This window comes from Neovison vison, chromosome 4 (assembly GCF_020171115.1).
Source record: "Neovison vison isolate M4711 chromosome 4, ASM_NN_V1, whole genome shotgun sequence".
Taxonomy (NCBI): Eukaryota; Metazoa; Chordata; class Mammalia; order Carnivora; family Mustelidae; genus Neogale; species Neogale vison.
In genome coordinates this window covers 24,312,504-24,338,767 of record NC_058094.1, presented here as the reverse complement: position 1 = coordinate 24,338,767, position 26,264 = coordinate 24,312,504, and the positions used below count along the sequence as shown (strand labels likewise).

The 26,264-nt window shown below is 36.2% G+C and overlaps 1 pseudogene; it reads left to right on the top strand.

The window, feature by feature from the left end:
* Nucleotides 1–3,470: 3,470 nt before the first annotated feature.
* LOC122905302 lies at nucleotides 3,471–23,791 on the top strand (annotated as a pseudogene).
* Nucleotides 23,792–26,264: the final 2,473 nt, after the last annotated feature.

Genomic DNA, 26,264 nt, shown 5'->3' with positions numbered 1-26,264 from the left:
TCCCATAGTTTAAAAATATTTACATGAGATTAATCTCAGAATAGCTTTTCCTGATTCCTGATCATATAGAAAAAAAATCATTCACAGAAAATATCTGGAAATGAAACCTCAGGTTAATTTTTCTGTAAAATTACACATTTGTTTAGGTTGATTTACAAAAATTACAATCTAGGCAGATAGTTTGGGAATTTTCCTTTGAAATTCTTCAGGACATATATTTTTCAAAGCATAGATTTAAAATTCTAAGATTATTTTCCTATAATTTTCAACAGATTTTTGCACAGAATATCAAACTTGTCTTATGAAAGTGATTCTTAGGTCAACGTAATTCACCAGTGATGTTCTTCAAATTGCAAGTATTGATCAAAGGCAAAGAACATCACAATGATTTTTCCCTTCATTAAGCAAATAATTATCTTCGAATAAATCACTAGAATTTTTTTAAAGCTACTTTTTATTTACATTAATGTTTGACAAACTATTTTTTCACACTGAAACTTCTTGGTGTTTCAGAGTTTATATCCAGAGGCACAATTGCTAGGGGCAGATATATCTTTTCCTTCTAAGTATACCCAAGAGAAATAAAACTTTGGATGAAGGAGGACAGGAAACTTCATGTTTTGGTATAATAGAATTATCATTTATATAAATGGCTTTAATATAAAATAAAAGATTATAGAATATACAGCTAGACCATAGTTCATAGTTCACCCAAGCATTTTCATTTTATAAAGAAAATGATGCCCTGAGAAGAGTAGTTCTTCTAATATTCAAGGCTAAAAAGAAATAAATTCACATCCTTCTGGTCTCCTAACTACATCTATTTCAAAAGGTAACCTCCCTCTGCCCGTTTCTTAAGTTCAGCCAATTAATAAGTAAGGCACAGAAGATGGTAAGGAGGATCAATACACAGTACAATAGATGTAACCTACTAATCCATAACTTCATGAGGAAGTTCGAATAAGGGGCAGGAAGTGTTACTAGAATTATTGCCCAAGTGCAGGGTTCTCAAACTTAGCCTCAGGGGTCTTTTAGACTCTTAAAATTACCAGGTACTCTAAAGAGTTTTTAATTTAAATTTTTAAATCCATTGATAGTATATAGGAAATTTAAGCCAAGAAATACTTAAAATAGTATTAATTATTTAAAATATCAGCAAACCTATTAAATGTTAAAACAACATTTTATGAAAAATACTTATAGTTAAAAAACAGTGTTGTAAGTGGCATTGTTTTATATTTTCCCATATCTTTTTAATGTCTTCCATAGTAGACAGCTGGAGCCCTACATCTGCTTCTGCATTCAGTCTGTTGCAATATCAGTTGCATTGTCAGATAAACTCTGGAAATCTCTATTGTATATTCATAAGAGAATAAGCATGAAAAAAGGCAAATAACAACTTAATATTGTCAAAATAGTTTTGATCTTCTGGATCCTATGAAAGGGTCTCAAATCTTCATGGTCCCTAGACAGCACTTTGAGAGTCAACGCATTAGTGTAAATCTCTCCTCATAGAAAATGGAAGCTCTGGGAATGGAAACATCCATAACCACATAAACAGACCTATAGAAGAAGCTTGAGCTCTGGACTAAAAGGAATAAGATTCGTAAGCTCAATGACTTTTTATGAATCCCATAACCTTTCTGAAGTTAAGGTTTATCAGAATGGCAAGAACATTAACATATCAAAGGCTTACTTTAAAAACTAAACAATATGAAATCAAAACTCTATAAAACTTCCTACAAATATTTTTCATGATCACTCACATTTTCATCCTATCATTTGCTTGTACAGAATCTTGTACCTTTACTGCAAAAGGTTTTATGGGTTTGTCTTTGCAAACCTAGTTCCTGTTATATCCACATGTATTTCCTGTCCTTAAAAACTGTCATTTCTATTCCTTTTATAATATCCTTGATGTTATAAGAAATGGCTTTAATAAATTAAATACTAATTTAAGAAGAAAAAGCCAGAAAGCCCACTTTCCTTTTCTTGAACTTTCCATGTTGTGATATATTTTCAATAAATATTAACTAGACAATTATATTATAGAACATTACTAGTATTTCCTTTCACCTCAGGCTGTTAGCCTCATTTTCATTTCCCTTGGAAGCTGCAGGAGCATTTCATAATTAGAAAGGACGCCCCGAGAACTCTTCCTGCTTCCAAAGGAAAAGGACTGGAAGTGAGACTAAATCTGACCACATATAAGTCAACTAATTCCTACTTGTTTCACTAATCAGAGAAGTTTCCCAAAGGACAGAATGATCTGTTGCTCAAGATATCCTGAGATCAAAAAATCTGGGGACTGAAAATGTATCAATGAATTGGTTTTAAAAAAAAAAAGCTAATAATGACAGCTATTCACATAAGTTAAGGAGAGTCCAGAAACAGAAACAAGATTACAAAGAAATGAAATGGGAATGGGAAGACATGATAAAAGTGCCAAATGCAAATTACTGTGCCAGAACATATGATGGTTGGATAAGGAGTTCAGAACTGTAGGCTTTCCTTGGACTGGGGGAAATCTGCATATGTTCATGAGGTAATCAAAGGTAAAGACTGAAGGAAAAAAAAAAAGAGTACTTAATGGGCATATGTTGAAAAAAATCTATAGCACAGACAACAATGTTAGCCTTGGAGAGGCATTACTCCACCCTCTAGTAAAGAAAGAAGGAGATAATTCATTCCTTAAATCAAAATTTATTTCGCGTGTGCCAATAGGTGTCGCTATATGTAGACTCTTGGACACTAGCAGTGATTACAACAGCCAAAACTCTGCCTTTGGGGCTTACATTCTAGTTGGCAAAAACTGCCATCCAATTATTCAAAGTAACCATTCAATCAAATGGAGAAGGAAGGAAGGGAAGAAAAGAAGGAGAGAAAGAAAGGGAGAGAGGGAGGGAAAGGGAAAGGGAAAAGGAAAGGGAAAGGGATAGGAAAGTAGGCAGGAAAAAGAGCAAGAGAGAAGGGGAGGGAGGAGAAAAGGGAGAAGGAAAGAAGTAAAGAAGTGGTCCATGTTATGGGGATATTATATGGAATGGCGATCTAATTTTAAATAGGGGAAAGGTGTACTAAAAAAAAAAAATTTGAACAGGGACCTGAATGAAGATGGAGGTTAGTTAACCATGTAAAAATCTGAGGGAAAAGAATTCTAGGCAGAGGAAATGGCCAGTGAAAAGGCCCTATGGTGGGAATGAGCTAATGTGTTAAAGTGAAAGCAAGGCAGGCAGTGAGACAGCCCAGAATGAGCAAGGGAGAGGGTAGTGGAGCGTGAGGTCCATGTGGTAATGAGGGTCTAGTTCATGGATGATGTGATTGGCCATTTTAATATTTTTGGGTTTAATCCTGAGTGATGGAGTTCTGAGCAGATGAGTTATGAAAAGGATTACTTTATCTGCTGTGTGGAGAAGAGATTTTAAGAGGTCAAAGAGAGGGGCAGGGAGGGCCATTAGGAGTCTATTACGATAATGCAGGTGAGAGAAGATTGTGGCTTGGACCCAGATGGTAGCCATGGAGATGATCAAACGTGGTTAGAAGATTCTGGATATTTCTTCATTCTAATCTCACAGAATATGCTGAAAAGTTTTGATGTGAGGTATGAAAGAAATGGAGGAGTCAGGAATGAATCATGAGGCTGAGGAACCTTATAAAGAACGGGAAGAAAAAAAATGGGAATGAGTTCAAGTGAAACGGACTTACACTTAACAGTAAAATGTCTTTGAGGTCATATTCCAAGACAGGGTGTCGGGCAATTTTAAGACAGTAAAACGTTTGAGACAGCTGCTGTGCAAAACTTGATATGGAAGTGGGATAAAGATTTCCCCACATTTTCCAAACTCTTTGAACCTCCCCACCGCTATAAGGAGCACAAGGACATTGATGTGTTCCTTGACTGAAACCTCAGAATTACTATGTACACCACAATTCTGGGTTAACCGGATCCTGTACATTTAATCTTTTAATATCTCCTGAAATTCACTGCTCCATGACACTCATACGAGACTACTTCTTTTCATTGACATAAACTAAACTCCATCCCTGGATCGCTGGCGTTTGCCTTCTGCCCCAACCAGTTTCTCATGGAGTATAATTTTTTTTTTTTGGGTGATATGAATTCTTCTCCAGAAATTCCTTAAGCAGTCTAGGGAATAAAATGTTCGAGAAAACGCATCGATCCATAAACAGTAGTTAAAATAATTAATAATTGTTGGTCAAATATGTAATTAATATTATCTGGGCAATATGTAATGTGAATTTATGGTTAGACAGTTATACAAGATTTTTAGCCTCCCAGAGTGTTATATAAAAATATATACAGTCATTATGCATGACCTTTATGGGGAATTTGGTTGTAGTTAACTACTATTCATGTAGCTAAGTCATCTTACTTCTACCATGGGATGTAAAGCCTCAGCATGCCAAACAGAGTGAAAGGAACAAAGCAGATATGTTGACCAAAAAAGAACAAGTTTTTCTCTTCCAGAGCCATGGATATTTTCATTCATCATTCAGCATGTGTGACATCTCTTAATTTTCAAATCTGTGGATTGTGGAAAGAATAGGAAAGGAAGAAGAACATTATATATTTAAAATTTAATGTGAACAGATTAAAAAAAAATGGCTCTTCCAGTTTCTGGACTGATTTCCAAACACATGAATCTCCTATATCTAATTAATGACCTCAGAATTAAAAAACAAACAAACGAACAAACAACTTCAGTAATACTTTAAGACTAGTATATTTTAATTGGTTAATCAAAAATTAATACATGGATTTATAAAATTATGAATTTTAGTTCTAAAAGGACCTTTGAAGATCACTTCTTGATTTTATGTGATTAGATTACTCGTGTGTTCATTTAATAACAAAAATTTTGAGCACCTGTCATATGCCATTCACTTTGTGAGACACACAGAGTAAGTAGTGAAAATGATAGACACAAACACTTCCCTAGGAGGTTTCTAGGATTCGTAGAAGAGGCAATCAATTAGAACCATACATCAGTTCACAAAACTATAGAACATGTAAGGTTCAGATTAACCCCAAGAGGGCCTGAATCATTAAGGAACATTTTTAAGAGGAGGAGACATTTAAACTGAACCTAAGGAATGTTGAAGAATTGACCAGCTGAAGTTGTGAAACAAACAAAGCCCAGTACATGTTAGAGTCTAGATAGGAGACTCTGCAAAGCAGCTAATTGTGAACCTAAAAGAAGTTCCACAGTGTGTACATTTCAAATTGGCAAAGATAGCAAAGACTCTTATCCTCCTTCAGAATCTGGAATGGTATTGTGATACATTGGCTCTGAATGCCTGTCCTGCATTTTTCTAGGTTTATGTTGTTTTTGCCTTGATGTTAAAGCCCTAGAATTAATGATCTTTTAAAATTTCTGTGTGTGCATATTTAGATTTCCCAACATTACCATGTTTTTGCCCTTTTTCCTGATCAAATCTGTTATTTGCTTTATCCATTAATTCTGCCAGTCATTAAATCTATTCACATTTAATCTTGATTCAGTTTGCCATTTTTTTCTGCAAATAACAATTTTGTTCTGTTTTTGCATAATTGGTAATGTCATTATTTCACCCTGACTCTTGAAGCACTGATAGATTATTTCTGTATAAAATATGTCTAGATTAATCACTCTTTACTAGCACTGTGAAAATATTATCCCATTATCTTCTAGGGTGTGTTTTTACTCATGAGAAGTTGGCTGTAACTCTATTTGCCTTACACTTTAAGTAAACAGTCTATTTCTTTGGGTGCTTTTAAGATTTTTTTTCTTTAAAAAGTGTAACTGTCATGTGTCCACATAGAGATTTCTTTTTAAATGTATCCTATTCAGGATTACATGTGATTCTTCAAAATTTGAACACATATTTCAAATTAAAAATATTTTTTCAATTTCAAAAAATATTCAACCGTTATGAATTGGAGTGGTGTTTTCCCTCCATACTTTCCCTTGTTTGCTTCTGTAACTCCTAAATTCCTTCCCACTCTCTTTTTTCTATCACTTTACTTCACTGTGCAGATTTCTAGATAACTTCCTCAGAGATATTTGTCATTAACAAAATCACTTCCTTTATTTAATGTACTATTTAACCTATCCATTGAGTACACTTACTGCAATAGTGATACTTTCTATTCCTAGAACTCCATTTGTTTTCTTCACATAATTGGCCACTTGAGCATTCAATCCTGTTCTCTCAGTGTTCCCCTCTGCTCATTATTTTAAAATATTTTAAATATATTTCCAAACTCTTTTAGATTATTATCTCTAGATCTCATATATAAATTCATTTAAATACTCTAACTTTCTCAACTCAATTATTTTCCATTTTTTCATACTATGCTTTTACTTGTTTGTTTTCTTAATGGTGATTTCATCTGAAGTGTGTGTTGTTCAGAGTGCAGACTGCGATAGTCTGAAGAATTTTTGAGTGTCTGTGTTGTAAATACTATTCAGCAGAACCCTTTTGTGTTTTCCATCTTTAATGGAAAATTAATGGATTTCACTGGTTTTAGGTCTATTCTCATGTCAATATCTTGAACAACAGGCATTTTGTTCTCTGTCCATAAGTGATCCAAATTTAATATTACCAAATAGTCACAAATGAATCTAGTTCTATTCCAGATCTCAATATATATCAGGCTTCAGGGCCATATTTTAAAATTCCTACTTCATGAAAAAGACATTACTTTGGGTTTTATCTATACCACAGAAGCTCAGTCCAGGTTCTCTGCATCACATAGGCTTCAGGTCTCAATTTCTCTCTCCAGGGATCTTGAAACCCCAAATTCTAATGCCTATTTTAACCTTCTTAATTCCATTATCCATTTAGCTTCAGCAATCTTTCAACACTATCTTTGAGTTAAGTTTTCATTTTGAGTATTTGATAATCAATCATTTTTGGTTTTGATCTTAGATAGGCACTCTAAATTATCTTAATACATAGCTTTCTAATATAGAATTCTAAGTGTTTAGATCCTGGTGTGAACTCTCCCAATGAACACAGTCAGCCAACATAATCTTCCATATCAACATGTCAACATGATCAAGTCTGGAGACAGGAAATCCTGTTTGGAGTGTTTCTCAAATTCATTATACATACATGCATATATATGCATGTATATATGTGTGTGTGTGTATATATATATACTACATATATATATATATATATATACTACATATATATATATATATATATATATATATATATAGTAGTGCCAAAGAATTATGAGACTGATGCGCTGCCTACTGCGCTAAGGAGACAGGTAGTGCCAAAGAATTAAAAGAAAAATTATCAGGTTATTCATTGGATTTTTGAGTTTAAGAAGAGAAATTTGTCATGATTGTGTTAATATTCCTGCAAATGGGATGAGTGAGATGTCATTAACTAAAATAGGAAACATATGAAGAGGCTTAAGCTGGAAAATTAGATTATAAATTTCATTCTGGATACACTGATCTTGCTATCCCTTGAGACATCTATTCATAAACAGTTTGATATATGGTCTAATACCTAGGAAGAGATTTGAACTGGATATTTTAAAAACTGGTAACAATCTGCATCTCATTTATAATTCAAACAAACTGAATGGGTTGAACACTGAACACTCAGCAGTGTATATAAATTGCAAAAAGAACAGATTTAAATTTTACTAAAATATTCACAGGGTATGTTCCCGACTTACTTTTTTCCCTTCCAGATTTACTGAGATATAATTGACGTATAACATTGTATAAATGTAAAGTGAAATCCTATTTTGAAATAGAAGAAGCGATATGGTGGCTCCAGGAGGCAAGATTTATCATGTTAGATCCATGCTGTGCAATCAATAGGAAGGAGGATGTGGGAGGAAGAGTTACAATATAAGAAAAACACTGACACCGTGTTGGTGAGGACTCAGTACAGCGGAAAACATTTCTTTGTTCTACTCTGTACACAGATTTTGCTCTTAGAAAAAGCGTATTAAAATTTATCTAGATTATTGTCTTTGTTTTAAAAATATATGTAAGAAAAAACATGGACAAGGAATTGAAGGCATAGTACTTTCACCTTATTCACTTTTAAAAACGTAGAATTGGGAAACAATGGTTTTTGTTTCCTATTAAGCCACGTTTCTGATAAATAATCTTTCTGGTCATTGCAAAAAAAAAAAAAAAAGAACAGATTTAAGATAGAAACCTGCATTATAGTGACATTTAAAAGATGGCAAAGAACTGGAAAGGAAAACTTAAATAAAGAGCATCCTTACCAGTAGGAAGAAATGCAGAAAAAGATTATGGACTAGAAGCCAAAGGAATAAAATTTTCATAATGGAAGTAGTAGTCAAGAAGTAGTGTCATATACCTGTAGTTAAGCAAAAGAAGAAGCAAAAGTCCCCTCTAAATACAGATACATTGGTGAGCTTGATTAGAAAAGTTTCAGTCACCAAAAAAAAAAAAAAGAAAGAAAAGAAAAGTTTCAGTCAATTCCTAAGTGGTGAGCTGCAAATTGCAATGGAAGTGGAAAGCTTAGGTGTTATGCAAATGGGAATTATTACCATGGATAAATGCTTAATTTGTTAAAGAATTAAGAAATTAAGAGGACTTAATAAACGTTGATGGATTGTAAGACTGGATGTCATAAAAGCTAATTCTCCCCAAATTGACCTATATATTTAATGAAATCAGAATAATTTCTTACTCAGTTTTGCATTCTGTGTAGAAATTAGGAAACCTAAGGTACAATTTCTGGGCAGATGCAAAGGAGCCAGAAGCGTCACGATGAACTTGAAGATGCTAGATAACTTATACTATTAGACCCCTAAACTTAATAAAACTATAAGAAAGAAGACAGTGTGTATTAGCACAGGATTGTGTCATCAAACAATGGAGAAAAACAGAATTGCAAAACATATTCAGATTTTTATTTGTAACAAAGGTGACAAAGTGGTGTAGAAAGGAAGGGATGAACTTTTCAATAAATGATGGTGAGTCAACTGAATATCCATATGGGGGAAAAATTGTCCTTACTTCATACCATTCACAGAAAATCAATTCCAGATGTATTATAGATCTAAGTAGAAAATATAAAACAATAAAGCTTTTAGTAAATACCTAGGAGAATATCTTCATGATGTGGGATACACAGAATTTCTTAACTAGTACTCAAAATACACTAATTATAATGAAAGAAACTGATCAATTGGACTATCATGGGATCCAATCCTGTACCAATTTTGCTAAGATAAGTGCCCCTTAATATAAAGAAATATGTGGAATCCCATGTGTGGCTCAACTGCTTCAAATCGCCTTGAATAGTAGTGCTGGTTGTGAACATGCAAGGAGAAAAGGCAAACCCATGCTTAAAATCCATGTCTATTTCCATGACAATAAACTGCTGACTCTTCCAAGGTGGAAGGATCCAAATGGCCAACCTGCAATCAACTAGTTTGTCCCCTTAAGGAATAGTAACACATTTATAACTCATTGCTAGTCTCTGTTCCTGGAAGGTTGGACATTTGGCAACAGCGGTAAATAAGTCAGCCTTGGAAAGTGGAAGTCCATGTCATGGAACCTATGCATAGCTTTCATCTCCGCCATCATGGCTACTTTCATTGTATACCCCTTGTTCCAACACTGGAGTAGTTGATGGCAAAGACTGGCTGGTCAACTGGCATTTTTTTGGTCTACATCATTATTTAGTGCTTGCTGCATGGTTTGTGCATCGTGGTAGACATATGTATGCTCTATAGATTCTTCATTCTTTTTTTTATTTTAAAGATTTAATTTATTTATAAATAAATGAGAGAGAGAGAGAGAGAGAGAGAGAGAGAAGAGAGAAGAGAGAAGAGAAAGGGAACCAGCAAGAGCACTAGAACAGGGGAAGGGAGAAGCAGATTCCCTGCTGAGCAGGAAGCCCAATGTGGGGTCAGACCCTAGGACACTGCTGCCCCCCCAGTGCCCCTCTTCATTTTTTGTTACCATTTTCCTATGTGTATTTGTGTGTCTTTACCCCCACACATCCTATTTCTTCACTTTTAATTTTTTAATTTTATTTTTTTCCAAGTTTCTGACTAGTCTTCAATCTCATTTAATACTGCCCATGAGTCTATATATTTTCTAATCTTGGGACACTTCTTCCACACAAGTTGGATGGCAGGGTCACAATCTGAAGATCTTCTAACTGGCAGGTTTAGTCTTCTATAATCTCTTTCATGGCCACTCCAGAATGAGGCTGTACTATAATCACTATCAATTTCCAAGCCAACCACCTGTCAACTAAAACTTGTTCATTTTTCTTTTCTTTCTCCTCATTTAGCTAGTTGCAAAACACTCCACACATGCCTACATTGTAAGTGGAGGAAGGGGCACTGATGCAGACTTGGTATGTGCCATGGGATTCTTGGTTATCTTCTCATGCTGCTTGCTTGGGCCCTCTGTTCTTGCTTGGGATTGATCCCAGCTAAACAACTTCCATTTTACAATGACATATATATAGGGCCCTCAACTATATGAAATGATGATTCTGATAGGATTTACTTCATGATCATCATTACGTGATGGCAGGGAGCAGAAGGCAGGAGCAAACTTGTCCTTAATTAGGAACCATTGTTCTAGAGCACCAGTGATAATCAGTAATAGCTATTTGGTCCATTTTTCTTATTATTATGCTTTTTCTTCAATACCTGATTCATTTTCTTCCATCAGTGACATTCTCCCAGGTCACTACTGGTGAACGTTTCAATAATTGGACCATGACTTTGTAGGTGGGATTGTCTGTGCTCTGCCTGTCACCAGTAAGGGAGTCCTCATTGCCAATCGAACATTAGTGATCTAGTGCTGAAACACCATCTTACCTCCTGTGTTCTTGGTTTCAACTGTCACTGGTTAGGAAACAGACATGGACAAGATGTTTATTAGGAATGAGCATGTGTTAAGGGGAAAGGAAAGAGGCATGATTGGGAAGAAGAACTAAACTGTGATGTAGGTCTGACATAATGTCAGTAATCTCTGGGGGGTGGAGATCTGGAGGGAATATTGCCCATCAGACTGTCCATGATGGGAACCAAATGACCAGATTTTAGATCCTGACTCTCAGCAGATGTAAGCTTCCCTGGAGAAAGATATGAGCTCTGTAAAAAGTGGCTCTCTGAAACTTACGCAGACCCTGAAAATGTGGAGAACTGAAGGATATCTGCTGCCCATGTTTCCAGCAGCCAGGCAGCAAGCCCTTCCTTGAGAGATCTAGGTGGCACACCTCCACATTAACTATATATATATACACATACATATATGTATATATATGTGTATTTTTTTACACAATGAAAAGAGTATAAATTAAACAATTGTTATATGAAAACACATGAATCTTATAAGTGTAACATTGAGTGAAGGAGGCCAGACCTTCCTGCAAAAAGGAAGACTGTCTATATTATGATTCTAAATATCTGCATTTCAAAAAGAGGCAAAACCCACAGATACTGTTGGAGGTCAATATAGTATTTGTCTTCAAATGGTGAAAGCCTAGGGCTTATCTAAGATCTTTTGCCCCACTGTTTATGTTCTATTTCTTTATGTGGGTACAGGTTACACAGCTAAATTCCCTTAATGATTGCACATTTTTCTCAGCATATTTAACACTTAAATTTTTTTAAGGAAGTGTTAAAATATGGCTATTAAATGGATGATAAAAATAGGATAGTAATTATGAGTTACTTTACTTAAAAGTTGTATTAGTCTACACTTCAGTGTTACAAAATTTCATGAGAATCACAGTATATTATTTAAGATTCAATCATAAATTACAATGATCACAAATAATAGCTTTAAATAAACGAAAACTTGATTTCTATCTCATACAAAAATTTAGAGGCAAAAAGTTCAGAGGTGCCGTGTTAGTTCTGCTCCCCAAAGTCCTCAGGGATACAGCTCATTCCAGGTAATTATTTCCCATTCCTATGGAAGGGACTTGTCATTGGGCACATGAAAATGGCTAAAACTGTAATGATAACACCCTATTTTAGTAGTAATAACACCCTATTTTAATAAAAAGTAATAAGAAATAAAGAGAAAGGAAAGAGGGTATGAGGCAAATGTTATTTAAATAAATGTCCAAGAAACTGCCACAAGACTACAGCCATACCATGGAGATGGTGTGGTTCCAGTTCCAGACAACTGCAATAAAGCAAGTATCACAATAAAGGGAGCCAAATGAGTTTTTCAGTTCCCCAATGAATATAAAAGTTATATTTACACTATACTGTAGTGTATTAAGCACACAAAAGCCTTAAGTCTAAAACAACATACATAACCTAATTAAAAATGCTTTACTGCTAAAAATGCTAAGCACTATCTGAGCTTCCAGCAAGTCAAACATAATCTTTTTTGCTGATGGAGTTTGTTGCCTCTTTGTGGAATGCTACTAACTGATTGGGGTGGTAGTTGCTGAAGGCTAGAGTGGCTGTGGCAATTTCTTAAAACAAGACTGTCGCCCTCGGCCCGCAAGAACGACAATCAGCCTGGTATGGTGTTAATGCTTCATCCGCTTATTTTGTCAACTTCCTTAGCTTATATGCAGCAGGGTGACCAATAAGGGGCCAAGCAATGGGGAGAGCCAATGAGAGTCCTGTTACTATGCTGATTAAATCTGAAACAGCCAATGACTATGTCCTCCTTTAGGCGGGCTTCACCAGAACGTTTGTTGTTTACTTGCAGCATATTTTGCTGGCAGTGAGCCAAGCGCCATCTTGTAATGGCGGGGACTTTCCCAGCCGGAGGCGGTCCCCGACAAAGACAATTATGTTTGCCACATGGATTGATTCTTCTTTCACAAAAGAGTTATTTGTAGCATACAAAGCTGTTTTATGGCATTTTCCCCACAGAACTTCTTTCAAAAGTCAATCTTCCCAAACCCCACTGCTGCTTTATCAACTAAATTTATATAATATTCTAAATCCTTTGCTGTCATTTTGACAATCTTCACAGCATCTTCACCGGGAGTAGATTCCACTTCAATAAGCCATGTTTTTTTGCTCACGCATAAAAGCAACTTGAGATTTTTTTCATGAGACTACAATAATTCAATCTCATATACAGGCTCCACTTCTAATTCTGCTTCTCTTGGGGCACTTGAGTGGCTCAGTCGGTTAAGCATGCAACTCTTGGTTTCTGCTGAGATCATGATCTCAGTCCTTGGGATGGAGCCCTCTTTCACGCTCCCCACTCAGTGGGAACTTTGTTTGAGATTTTTGCTCTACCTATCCCTCTGTTTCTCCCTCACATACACACTCTCTCTCTAATTCTACTTCTCTTGCTGTTTCCACCACATCTGCATTTTCTTCCTCCATTGAACTCTGAAACCCCCAGAAGTCATCCATGAGGACTGGAATCAATTTTTTTTCCAAATTTTTGTTCATGTTGATATTTTGAACTCCTCTAATAAATCATAAGTGTTTTTCATGGACCCTAGAATAGTGAATCCTTTCCTGAAGGCTCTCAATTTACTTTGCCCAAATTCATCAGAGGAATCACTGTCTATGGCAGCTACAGCTTTACAAAATTTTCTTAAATAGTAAGACTTAAAAGTTGAAATTAGTCCTTGATTCATGGGATGCAGAATTGATATTGCATTAGCAGGCATGAAAACAATATTAATCTCACTGCACATCTGCATCAGAGCTCTTGGTAACCAGATGTATTGTCAATGAGTAGTAATATTTTGGAAGCAATCTTTCTTTTCTGAGCAGTAGTTCTCAGTGGTGGGCTTAAAATATTTAGTAAACCATGCTGTAGACTGACTGATGTCTTCCAGGCTTTCATGTTCATTTACTGAGCCAAAAAGAGTAGATTTTGTATAATTCTTAAGGGCCCTTTGATTTTCAGAATGGTAAGCAAGCACTGGTTTTAATTTAAAGTCTCCATCTGCATTAGCCCTTAATAAGAGTCAGTCTAGCCTTTGAGGCTTTGAAGCCAGACATTGACTTCTCCTCTCTAGCTAGGAAAGTCCTAGATGACATCTTCTTCCAATAGAAAACTGTTTTGTCTATATGGAAAATCTGTTGTTTAGCACAACCACCTTTATGAGTTACCTTAGCTAGATCTTCTGAATACAGGAGTAGCACTTTTGACTTCCTTCAAGAACTTGCTTTTGCATTCACAACTTGGCCAACTTTTTGGTGCAAGAGGTCTCTAGCTTTCTGTTTCTCTCAACTTTAGGCATGCCTCCTTCACTAAGCTTAGCCATTTTTAGCTCTTGATTTAAAGTGAGAGATGTATGATTCTTTTACTTGAACACTTAGAGCCCATAATAGGGTTATTAACCAATTTTAATATTGTTGTGTCTTGGACAATAGGGAAATATGAGGAAAGGAGGAGGGATGGGGGAATGGCTGGTGGATGTAGCAGCCCAGACACACACATTTATCAATTACATTTGCTGTTATCTATGGGTGTGCTTCATGGTGCCCCAAAACAATAACAATAATATCAAAGATCACTAATCACAGATTACTCTAACAGATATAATAATAATGAAAAAAAGTTTGAAATACTATGAGAATTAACAAAATGAGCCACAAAGACACAAAGTGAGCAAATGCTATTGGAAGAATGATGCCAATAGACTTGGTCAATGCAGGGTTTCCATAAACCTTCAATTTGTTAAAAAAAAAAAAAAATAACTACAAAGCTGAATAAATCAAGGTATGCCTATGTTTCTATTCATGCCATTGACCCCAAATTAGTCACATGTCAATCACTTGGAATAAAAACATTCGGGAAATAAAAGACTCACTTTGAACAGTTGTGTATCCCTCTAAAAAAAACCAAGATTCTTTGCCTCGGAAAAAAGGAGAAAACAGCTGTTTGGTTCAGCCATCAATCTCTATGGCACGGGGGAAACAGGGACAGTTTTTAGGTTCCTGGTTTAAAATAACACTACTGAGTTTTAAAATGTCACATTCACCACAAGGAACTTTAAGAAAGAGTTAGCATGAATAATTCTTACATCATTTGGGAAAAAATGATCACCTGAATGAAAGTGAGGTAATACAACATAACTAAGACAAAGAACTGTGTCAGTAATAGACTGTTATTAATTTTTAAAAACATAGTCTGTCACCAGCTGATTGCAAACACTTTTGAGGAGAGGCAAAGTTTCAGGAAACACAAAGTAATAGGTGGAGGAAAGTAGATGTTCTCACAGATATTACATGTCATTAGTTTAATCATATTGGAGAGTACCCAGGAAAGTATACTTCCTTTATAATTTGTTAAGGTGAAAAAGTCATGTTCACTGAAAATTGCTCCTGATTTAACTCATCCCGAGATAAATATTCTGAAAAGCAGGGAAATATTTTACATTTCTCCATTAAATTATAGCCATATGCATTGCACACACGTAAGAAATGTAAATATGCTGTAATGAAGTATACTTTGAAATATGTAAGAAATTATTTTTTTCCATTTCTATAAAATTATGTTTAAGTATCCTCTCCAATCCTTGTCCTTCTCTGCCTAGAATTTTATCTCCATTTCTTTAAAAGTATATTTCTTGAAAATGTTGATTTTCACCACTAGATCCGTATCCTTACCTATCATTCGTTATTTCTAATTTTATGATCTGCTATTTTATGTACCAGTGAAGTGCATCAGCTCTTACAAATTCAGCCTTAATAATCAAATAAATCTGGAATTTTTTCAGACTGTACTTTACAGATTAACTGTATAGTGTTTGATACTATTGACCACTCTTTCTGCTCATGTATTCTTAAAATCCTGATCTTCCCTCTAATAACTTCTTATACAATCTTCTTCATTTCACTTGCTGGTGACTGCAAAATTTTGGCTGCTCAAACTTAAATCTTTGGGGGTCATCCTAGATTGTCAGTTTCTCTTACACCCTACTTCTAAATCCATGAAGAAACCCCCCTGGTTCCACCTTACATTTCATTCTCTCCACTGGAACACTGGAACTACCCTCCGCCATGCACAACACCTCTCACCTGATTCATTGCAAAGGCCTCCAACTGGTCTCCTTTCTTCTTTCCTTTATTCTGATATATAAGTTAGCACTATAAGTGATTCTCCCAAAACAGAGATGAGGCCACTTCTCTCCTCAAAAATCTGAAATGGTTCCCAACTTCACTGTGAATATAAGGGAAAGTTATCCAACGATGTACCAAGTCCTGTGACACCTGCCCCCATTCCTGTTGCCTCTCTGACCTTATCTCCGAACACCTTTGTATCTTTTTTAGTGGCCAACAAGTCTACTTGCTACTAATAAAACATTGCTTTAGATGAGTGCTTTAGAAAACCCATTCGATTGCCAGAAAGAAAAAGTAGTGACCACCCAAAGCACAGAAAAATGCTAGCATGTAAGTGGTCTCCAGAGCAATCAAAACAAATCCCTAATACTGCCAGTACTCTTTCTCTCAGCATGCTTTGTTTCTCCACACTGGCTTCTTTCTTTTTTCAAGCTGCCATTCTCCACAGGTGGGAAATACCCCCTCCTGGCAGATCCTAGATTCAGACCTTCCCAAGGTGAGCCATAAAATGAAAAATTCAAGAAACATTAGGGTAACAGACTTCATGTTTGTAGCCCCATAAAACTCGTATGTTAAAGCTGCATTTCCCAGTGTGATGGTATTTGCATATGGGGCCTTTGGGTAATTAGGTAATTAGGTCATGAGTGTGGAGACCACATGATAGGATTAGTGACCTTATAGGAAGAAACAGAAGAGAGTTTGCTTCTCTCTGTGTGTGTCCACCATGTGAGGCTACAAGAAGACGGCTATCCACCCACAAACTGGAAAGAGAGTTCTCACCAAGAACCAAATCTGCTGGTATCTTAACTTTGGACTTCAGAGTTTTCAGAACTGGAAGAAATAAGTTTGTTGTTTAATTCACTCAGTCTATCGTAATTGGCAGAGCAGCCCCAGCAGACTAAACAACTAGCTTGGCTTGAAGTATAGGAAGAGACTGAACTCAGGAAACAGATTGTTTTATTCAAATCTCATCTCTGATACTAATTAACCATGTGACTTTTAGAAAGTTACTTAATTTTTCTGGACCTTATTATTCCCAGTAAATTGTGAATAACAATAGTGCCTATCCAATACAAATGTCATGAGATCAATGAATATATGTAAGGTACTTAGAAATGCTACCAATTTCCTGTGCTCAGAATAAAGATTTTCCACCTCTATAGAATTATGTGTTTGAAGTGAGAGTGGGGTATTTCTCCAAAACTAGGAATACTAGTTAGAGAAAAAAAAAAAAAACCCTGATAACAATGAGAAAAATGATGAACATGATACATTCATAATATATCACCATTAATGCCATTAGATCTCCTATAACCTTAGTCTAGCACAAATTATATATTGTGATTTTTTTTGAGTTTTTAAAAATCAACAGAAGAAAGAACTGTTATTTGTTATATTGATGATAATAACATTTGTTGCAAAATCTTGACTTGAATAGCATCTTTCTATGGGAACCATCTGAAAACACTGAAGGCTATATAAATGTCTGTGCAATGGAAAACATTACTCAAGTGAGCACATTAGCGGATGTCAGAAGTGTCTTGGGAAGCCGAAATCCAAGGAGCTGGATCACTTAACAAATGACTGCTAAAATACTTAAATTATGCCAGCATAGCACAAAAGAAAGGAATTGGTGATTTTTGTACTGTGAGAATTTATAGTTAGCTGATTGGAATGAATCAGGAGCTCCTGTTTTGCCAGCAGTGCAAGTTCATTGTACCATGCCAACTAAGGGGCAATAGGAAGAATAATGTTTGGGCTCATGAGGTTCTGCCATTTACTAATAATAAATCAATCTCGTTTTAGAATTCAAATGTTTATTGCTTTTATGTAGTGTCTACTATGTAAGGGTGTGTTTAAATTTAAAACTGGTTTGAATTTGTTTCTCTTTGTGATTCCAAGATAAAAGACTTACCACCAAGGAACTCTACATGGTTAGAATCTGAAGTAGCCGGATACCTGCAAGAGATTTAATTCACATACGGTGCATGGAATTGTGGTTTCAGAGAATCTAACAACATACCAAGGCATGGGAGTTGATATTATGTTTGAAAAGAGCATAAAGATTTCAGATTGTTCTGAAATTCATAAGACTCCCAGCTTCTAGTTCTTTGAAAAATAAGTTTCGGTTGTCTATAAGGCAAAAAAAAAAAAAAAAAAAATTAAATACAGAAAATAAACACAGGAAAAGTGAGTTGATTGAAAATATTCACTAGAACAAGCTATTTTCAGGCATAACAAAAAAGAATTCTGAGTATTTGCAGCAATATTATTCTATGTGTGTGCATGTGTGTGTGTACTGTACATGTATGAATGTGCTTTAACACCTACCTACATGAATACATATTAAAAATCCCAGAGAGGCTGATGGCTTCCACTGAATGAGCCATAAATGTCAGGTGTCAATCCCTGTGACTCACTGTACAGATTTTCAACATGGCTACAATAACAGATCCACTCTGTGGAACACTCTGTGGAACAGAGTGGATATGTAATTTTAAGTATGAAAATTTAAAACAATAATAATAATTTTGTATTTATTATTTTATTGGGCATTTTCAATGTGTCTAATTCAAACAACACATATTAATTAGATTATTATAATCCTTTTATTTCTGTAGTAATTTGACTCATTTTTTCCTTGAGTGTAAATACCACAAGAATGAAGGGTCAATGCTGATTTTGTTCCATTTTACCCTTGATCCTAGAGTACAGCCTCTGATTCAATAAATATCTGGTAATTAAAAAACCCTCCATGACCTAGTCAATTAATTTATGATTTTTTTTAAAGATTTTATTTACTTACTTGACAGACAGAGATCACAGGTAGGCAGGGAGGCAGACAGAGAGAAAGAGAGGAGGAAGCAGGCTCCCCTCTGAAGAGAGAGCCCGATGTGGGGTTTTATGCCAGGACCCTGGGATCATAACCTGAGCTGAAGGCAGAGGCTTTAACCCACTGAGCCACCCAGGCACCCCAACGTGTGTGTTTATATAATTAAAATACATATAAAAATTTAACAATTTTATCATTCTAAAGTATACAGTTCCATGGCATTTAATATATTCATTACGATGGGGAAGTATCACTACTAGCTAGTTCCAGAATATTTTCATCACATTACAAGGAAAGTCCATTCCCATTAAGCAGTCACTCTCAATCCCTTCCTCCCCCAAATCCCTGATACTAATCTGCTTTTTATTTCTATGAATTTATCTATTATGGCTTTTTTCAATCAGCACACTTTCAATTTTGATCCAATTTGTATCATTTATTTGTATTTCATTTTAATGACTGAAATAATTTCACATTGCATGGGTGTACCACATTTTATTTACCCATTTAGCAGTTGATGACATGTGGCTTATTTCCACCATTCAGTTACTGAATCATCCTGTGACAGCCATTCATGTACCTGTTTTTGTTTGCACACCAGCTTTTAATTCTTTGGGATATATACCTAAGAAGAGAATTCCTGAGTCATGTGGTATTGATGCTTAATGCACTGGAAGTTCTAGTGATCTGCTGTACAACAGAGTACCTGTACTTAAGAGTAACATATTATGCACTTTAAAATACATGAAGAAGACAGAGCTCATGCTAATTGATTTTTTTCAACAAACAAATAAATCCAAAACACATACACAAAAGAACATAAGGAAAGGTGATAGATATATAAATATCTTTATTGTGGCACTGGTATTAAGGATTATGCATATACCCAAAGTCATCAAGATATATACATTAAATGTATACAATTTTGAGTATCAACTATACCTCAATAAAGTTTTTAAAAAACACTAGTGAGGATGCAGTGTTGCAAAAATGCAAGTTTCCACAGAATTGAGAAAAAATATACTTACAAATGGAGATAATAGAAGAAAAAAAACATGATTTTAAGAAAAAAATATTAGACATTTTTCCAAAAAAGACTTACAGATGACCAGTATGTATATAAAAAGATGCTCAACATCACTAACCATCAGGGAAATGCAAATTAAAACTGGGGATAGCATCTCACCCTTGTTAGGATAGCTATTATCAAAAAGACCAGAGGTAACAAGTGTCAGTGAGGGTGTGGAGAAAAGGGAATTCTTGTACACTGTGTTAGGAATATAAATTGGTACACCATTTTGGAAAATGGGGTTTCCTCAAAAAATTAAAAATACAACTACCCCATGATCTATCAATACAACTTCTGGTATATATCAAAAGATATGAAATTAATATCTTAAAGAGATATATGTACTTCTATGTTCATTGCAGCCAACATTTTTCAAAATAGCCAAGACATAAAAACAACCTATGTGTCTATCAACAGATGAATGGACAAAGAAAATATGTCATAATACATATATAATAGAAAATTATTCAGCCATACAAAAAAAGTAAATCTTGTTATTCACAACAACATGGATGAACTTCAAGGACATTAAGCTAAATAAACCAAACACAGAAAGCAAAATATTGTATAATCTCACATGTGGACTCTAAAGTCAAACTCACATAAGCAGAGGGTAGATGGTGATTGCTAGGGGTTGGGAGGTGGGGAAAATAGGGAGATGTTGGTCAAAATGTACAAACTTTCAGTTAGAATATGAGTAAGATCTGAAAATCTAATGAACAGTATGGTGACTTAGTTAATAATACTGCTTACTTGAAATTTGCTAAGAGAGTAGATCTTAAAAGTTCTTAACCACACACAAAAAATGTCAACTATGTGAGGTGATGGATGTGTTAATTAGCTTGATTATGGTAATCATTTTATAATGTATACTGATATCAAATCATCATGCTATACACCTTAAATACATACAATTTTATATCAAATCATCATGCTATACACCTTAAATACATACAATTTTATTTGATAATTATACCTCAATAAAATTGGAAAAATAAATGCCTTAATTAAAAATATTAAAAGTGAGTATAACTATAGTAAGAGGCTAGGAAAACAATTTTATCAAGAAGTAGGCTTGAGCTAAAATACATGAAGTGAGGAGGTTGAAAGAAGAACTTTCTGGGCAGAGTTTACAACTCATTCAGAAACCCTGTGCAGGAATCTGAGGAAGTAAAAGGAGGCCAGTACATCTCAACTTCAGAGAAAAAGTTGGAGGTTGGTACGCGAAGAGGATGGAGAGATATGCAGAGTCCAGGCATGTCATGGAGAATATGCTTGAAACACAGGCTTATTTAAGATATTTATTCTTTATCCAAAGAGCAATGACAGTTTCTGGAAGGCTTTAATTGTGCAATAGAGAATAAAATCAATTTTGGGATTTTTAAAGACTATTATGGTGATAACCTAGAAGACAGAATATGAGGTGATGAAAATGGATGTAGTAAAATTAGTTAAGAATTTATTCCTTACAAATAATTAATTGTGTCTGTCTATACTTGGACCATCATAGCAGTGATGTGGGAAAATAAAATATGCACTACTTGGTGATGATTTATATATGGGGACTAAAGGAAAAATAAGGGAAAAACCCAAGTGAAGAAATGGAATTAAGAGTTAAATCTATAGAGTTCGGAACAGAGGTCTGAACTGTATATAAAAAGTTGGAAGTCCTTGAAATATAGGTGGTGACTGAAACCAAAGGTTGGATTAAGTTTGGAGAATATGGACCAAGGAAAGCCTTAGCAAACTTTTGTTTTTAATATTTAATTACCAGTTAGAGAAAAATGAACTACCAAGTTGGGTTGGCAAAGAACTACCAGACAAGTAGGAATAAAGCACAGCACAATGGGATTACTAAAAATCACTGAGAATTAAGTTGGGCAAATTTTGAAATCAGTCCTTTGAATTTAGCAACATAGAGAGGCTTGCTAACCTTAGGGAGAACTACTTCAGGAGTAGTAGTAGAAGAAATCTTCCTCAGATTGAAAAGCAAGTGAAATAGGAAAAAAAAAATTAGAAGAGTTTTTTTGTTTGTTGTTGTTTTTTTTTTTAAAGTTTGGCTGTTATGGGGAAATGAGATTTAATGTTTCAGCAACAAAAAGATGTATTGGAGAAAAGGACAATTGAGAGGGCATTGATATTTGGTAGGGATCTGGAGGAAATACATCTAAAGCTCACTAGAAAGATTATCTTTACATAGGAGAAAAAAGTACTGTATGTATAAAAGTGAAACATCTAATGATGGGTAAGATTTGGGTAGCTTTATAGTTTTGTAGTGATGAGTAGAAATTGAGAGCTTCAATTTTTTTTTTTCTGGAAAGTAGAATGAAAGATTATTTGGAAGGTGTTGGGAGAGGTAAAGATTTGCAAAGAGGGAAAGATTTCAATGTATATTTCAGTCTCTAGGAAATTTCTCCAAGTAGGTGAGGAAGCTTGACTCTGGAATCTGACTCGGTAGAATCCCACAGATATGAAATTTTCCCATTTGGACACTGCTTGCATAGACGTCATAATTAAAACCAATCAATTTTTTTAGTTATAGCTCTCCATCTGGCATTGTTTTCTGATGGTTGCAAGCCCCAGGTAAATTCTTATTTCAGAGATTACAATTATCTAAAATACAGAGCGTAGTAAAAGAGATTAGAGGGCATGTGGACAATGCACTGGCTGAGGAGCCACCATGGGCACCTTGTTGCATGAGCACCAGCCTACAGCCAGCGCTGAAGCTATAAGAAGCTTGACCAGGACCCTGGGGACAGTAGCACCTCCAATGAATGGTGGCCTCAAGCATTGGGATTGTGGTCACCTCCCTCTTCATGACACTCCTGGGTGTGATGAAGGTATGCTTGCAGTCTCGGTGCCCCTCAGTGGCCAATAAGCCAATGCCCTCTTGCAGACTCTGGAGCCCACTCTCAATCCCATTTCTGATATATATCAAAAGATATGAAATGCAAGTAGGCCAAGAGGAAGTACCACTTCTACTGCAGTAGTGCCCTGGAGCCCCGGTTCCTGTGCCCAAACAGTGCCTGCTGTGCCACCTGATTTCAGGACACGCTCCCTTCTCTGGCACCATGACTGCCGTGGTGAAGATGATAAGACATGAGGTCACTAGGACCCCGTGGAGCAGCCTCCCAGCCACCTGGTTGTGACTATGCCAACCTCTGCCTTGTACTTCCCTGCCTACAGCCAACCCAACCCAAGACCTTCTTTTTGGTTGACCCAACTTTTGACCTCTTCGCACACAGGGTGGCGGGGGCACAGGCTGGCATGGGCACCGTGACAGTGACGAGCTCCCTGGAGCTAGTGTGGACAAAACTGCTAGCTCTGCACATGTTACACCATGGCTGGTACTCCTGTCTGGGTGGCCGTGACCCAGGGCACCTGGTGATCAGTGTGGCAGGGCTGGGACCCCACTGACCTTCAGGATGCACCCTTTTCTGCTCTGTACTGGTTCAACTATGAGCTGGTGAAGAGCTGATTGAGTGGGCTCAGGTCAAAGGACCAAGCACTCATGGGCATCAGCTTTGTGGCTGGTGGCATCTCAGGGATGGCGGCAGCTGGCAGCTGTGCAGATTCTACCACCCTTCCCCGGGGTGGAGACTCAAGGCCAGGTCACACTGAGAGCTCTGGAGGCTGTGAGAGTGACACCCCTCTCTTACCCCCTCCGCCTGACTGCTGCTGCTACAGAGGATCCAGCTGAGGGATGTCTGGGGAGCTCACCGGGCCTCCTTCCCAGGACAAGGGTCTTCAGGGGCACCCCTCCCTCATGCGTCATCATGATCAGCTCTTATGAGTTGAGTTCAGCAAAAGCGTCTTCCAGAGGCTCAACGGGGAAAAGCCTCTGGGTTCTTGAAAGGAGCCAGGGGGCAAGGACCCTATCTCCTCCATGGATGAGGGTGGGGCAGAAGGAACCTGAGCCAAGAGCCTAGTCCTTAGCATTGAGAGGAGGGCCTCATTTTCCTTCCCTTTCAACTATGAGCCCCAGGCGAAGGGGGCTGCCCCTCTGGGCCTGCCCCCACCCCATCTTAGAAAACTTTCTTCCTGCTGCTCCTCATTTCCAACCCCCAGTGATCATCAACTTTCCACCCTCCCTGCCAAGTTAGAGACCTACTATGCGTCCCCTCCCCTCTCACCATTTCCCTGTGTTTGCCATAGCTGTGTCTACTCCCAACAGACTCAAAACCCTGGGTCTGGTGTAGTCTGTATCCACACTCCTTAAGTCTAAAGAGGATGAACTTCTTAAAAACAAACAAACAAACAAATAAAGTGCTTTACTGATTATCCTTTTTTGCCTTATTTTGTTGGAAGCATGTTCTCCCAGATTTTTTGCCTCTTTCTGGCCATTACTGAAACAATTCCATCATCTCAATCTTTAGGAATTTACTTATAAGAAAAAGGGGATATTTGGGGCACCTGGAAGGCTCAGTCAGTTAAGTACCTGCCTTTAGCCCAGGTCATGATCCAAGGCTCTTGGGATAGAGCTCCATATCGGGATCCCTGTTCAGCAGGGAGTCTGCCTCTCCCTCAGGCCTCCCCCTGCTTGTTCTCTCTCTCTCTCTCAATAAATAAAATATTTAAGGGACACGTGGGTGGCTCCATTGGTTAGGCAGTTGCCTTCGGCTCAGGTCATGATCCCAGCGTCCTGGGATGAGTCCCACATCGGGCTCCTTGCTCGGCAGGGAGCCCGCTTCTCCCTCTGCCTCTGTCTACCATTCTGTCTGCCTGTGCTCACTCTTTCTCCCTCTCTCTCTCTGACAAATAAGTAAAATCTTTAAAAAAAAAAAAAATATATATATATATATATATGTACACACACACACACACACACACACATATAGGCCCAGACCAGATAAATTACGCTAATTTCTGGGAGGTTAAATATAAAGCTAAACATATTCTTTAGAAATAAACTAATGTCAAATTTATTTTTTAGAAATATTAATTTTATTACTATTAATTTAATTTATTAATTAGTTTATGTTAAAATTATAAATTTTAGAAAATTATTTAGAAATAAACTAGTGTCAAATTATTCTTTTAAAAAATTTTATTAACATATAATTTGTTTTATTATATAATGTTTTATGTTATATTATTTATATGTTGTTATATTTTATAATATGTTTTATTATATTATAATTTGTATTACTTGTTTCAGAGGTACAGGTCTGTGACTCTTCAGTCATACAATTCACAGCACTGATCATAGCACATAGACTATGTTATTCCTAAAGTCTAAGTGGGAGGAATTTTTTTATTTTTTAGGAGACCTATCCTTTAAGAATTTTTTGAAATCTTAACTGGAAAAAACCATATTACAGTACTTTTTCATTAAAAAATAAAGCTGACATGGTTACTTTCTCTAGGAAATAAAATTCTGTTATTCGTAATATGCCAATATTACAATAATACTTGGCTAACAGTTAAAAGATCTTACAAGCCAATAAATAAAAACTGCAATGAAGCTGAAATTTTAAAAAGAGCCGTATAGAGAAAAAACTATCCAAATAAGCAGAAACAAGTTTTTTGAATTATCTACTCTCCTGTCACCTTCTACCAGCACAGTTTTCATGCTGCACATCAAAGTCCAACATAATAATCTCATTGGGAGGGGAAAGTAGAGAAACGTCTTCTGTAAGTGTATAAAGAACTATCAGTGGCAATGAATAACATTTTTTAGTGTTTAGGATATGTTTCCATAAGTACTAAACTGTATCTCTGGCAGGGATTTCTTAATGTTAACATAGTACCGTGGTAATAGATTCTCCACTACCTACTTATAATATTGTTTTTATCCCTCAAATTATCTAAAATGGTATATTGATATGTTTTGAGTCTAAAAGAATGGCAAGAAAAGAATACTGCAGTCAGTGAACTAATAACTCACACTTAGGATGATGAGAAAATTTTGGAACCGACGATTCCAGTCTCATAAATGCTGTTCCACAGCAGATAACTGGGTCTAACAGGATGCTGCCAGCTTTCTCTCTCTCCTTACAATTGGATCTACATCATTCAATTAATTCAACACATGTGGTGTTCACTATATACTCCACACTGCGTTGAATGTTATGCAAAGTGATATTAGATACAGTTCTTATCCTCAGAATTTCACAGCCTGATATATTAAAAATTTTTTTCTACGGATCCATTGTCCTCTGTGACATCCACAGGGCATGAACCCAGCGTTCATCCGGAATTCCTTGCTAACCATTTAGTCATCTTAAAGGTGCTTAATGCTTATGATATCCCTTATTAAAATAGAATCATTACATCCTATTATAAATAAGAAAATAGAGCTGGGTGCCTCGGTGGCTTACTCAGTT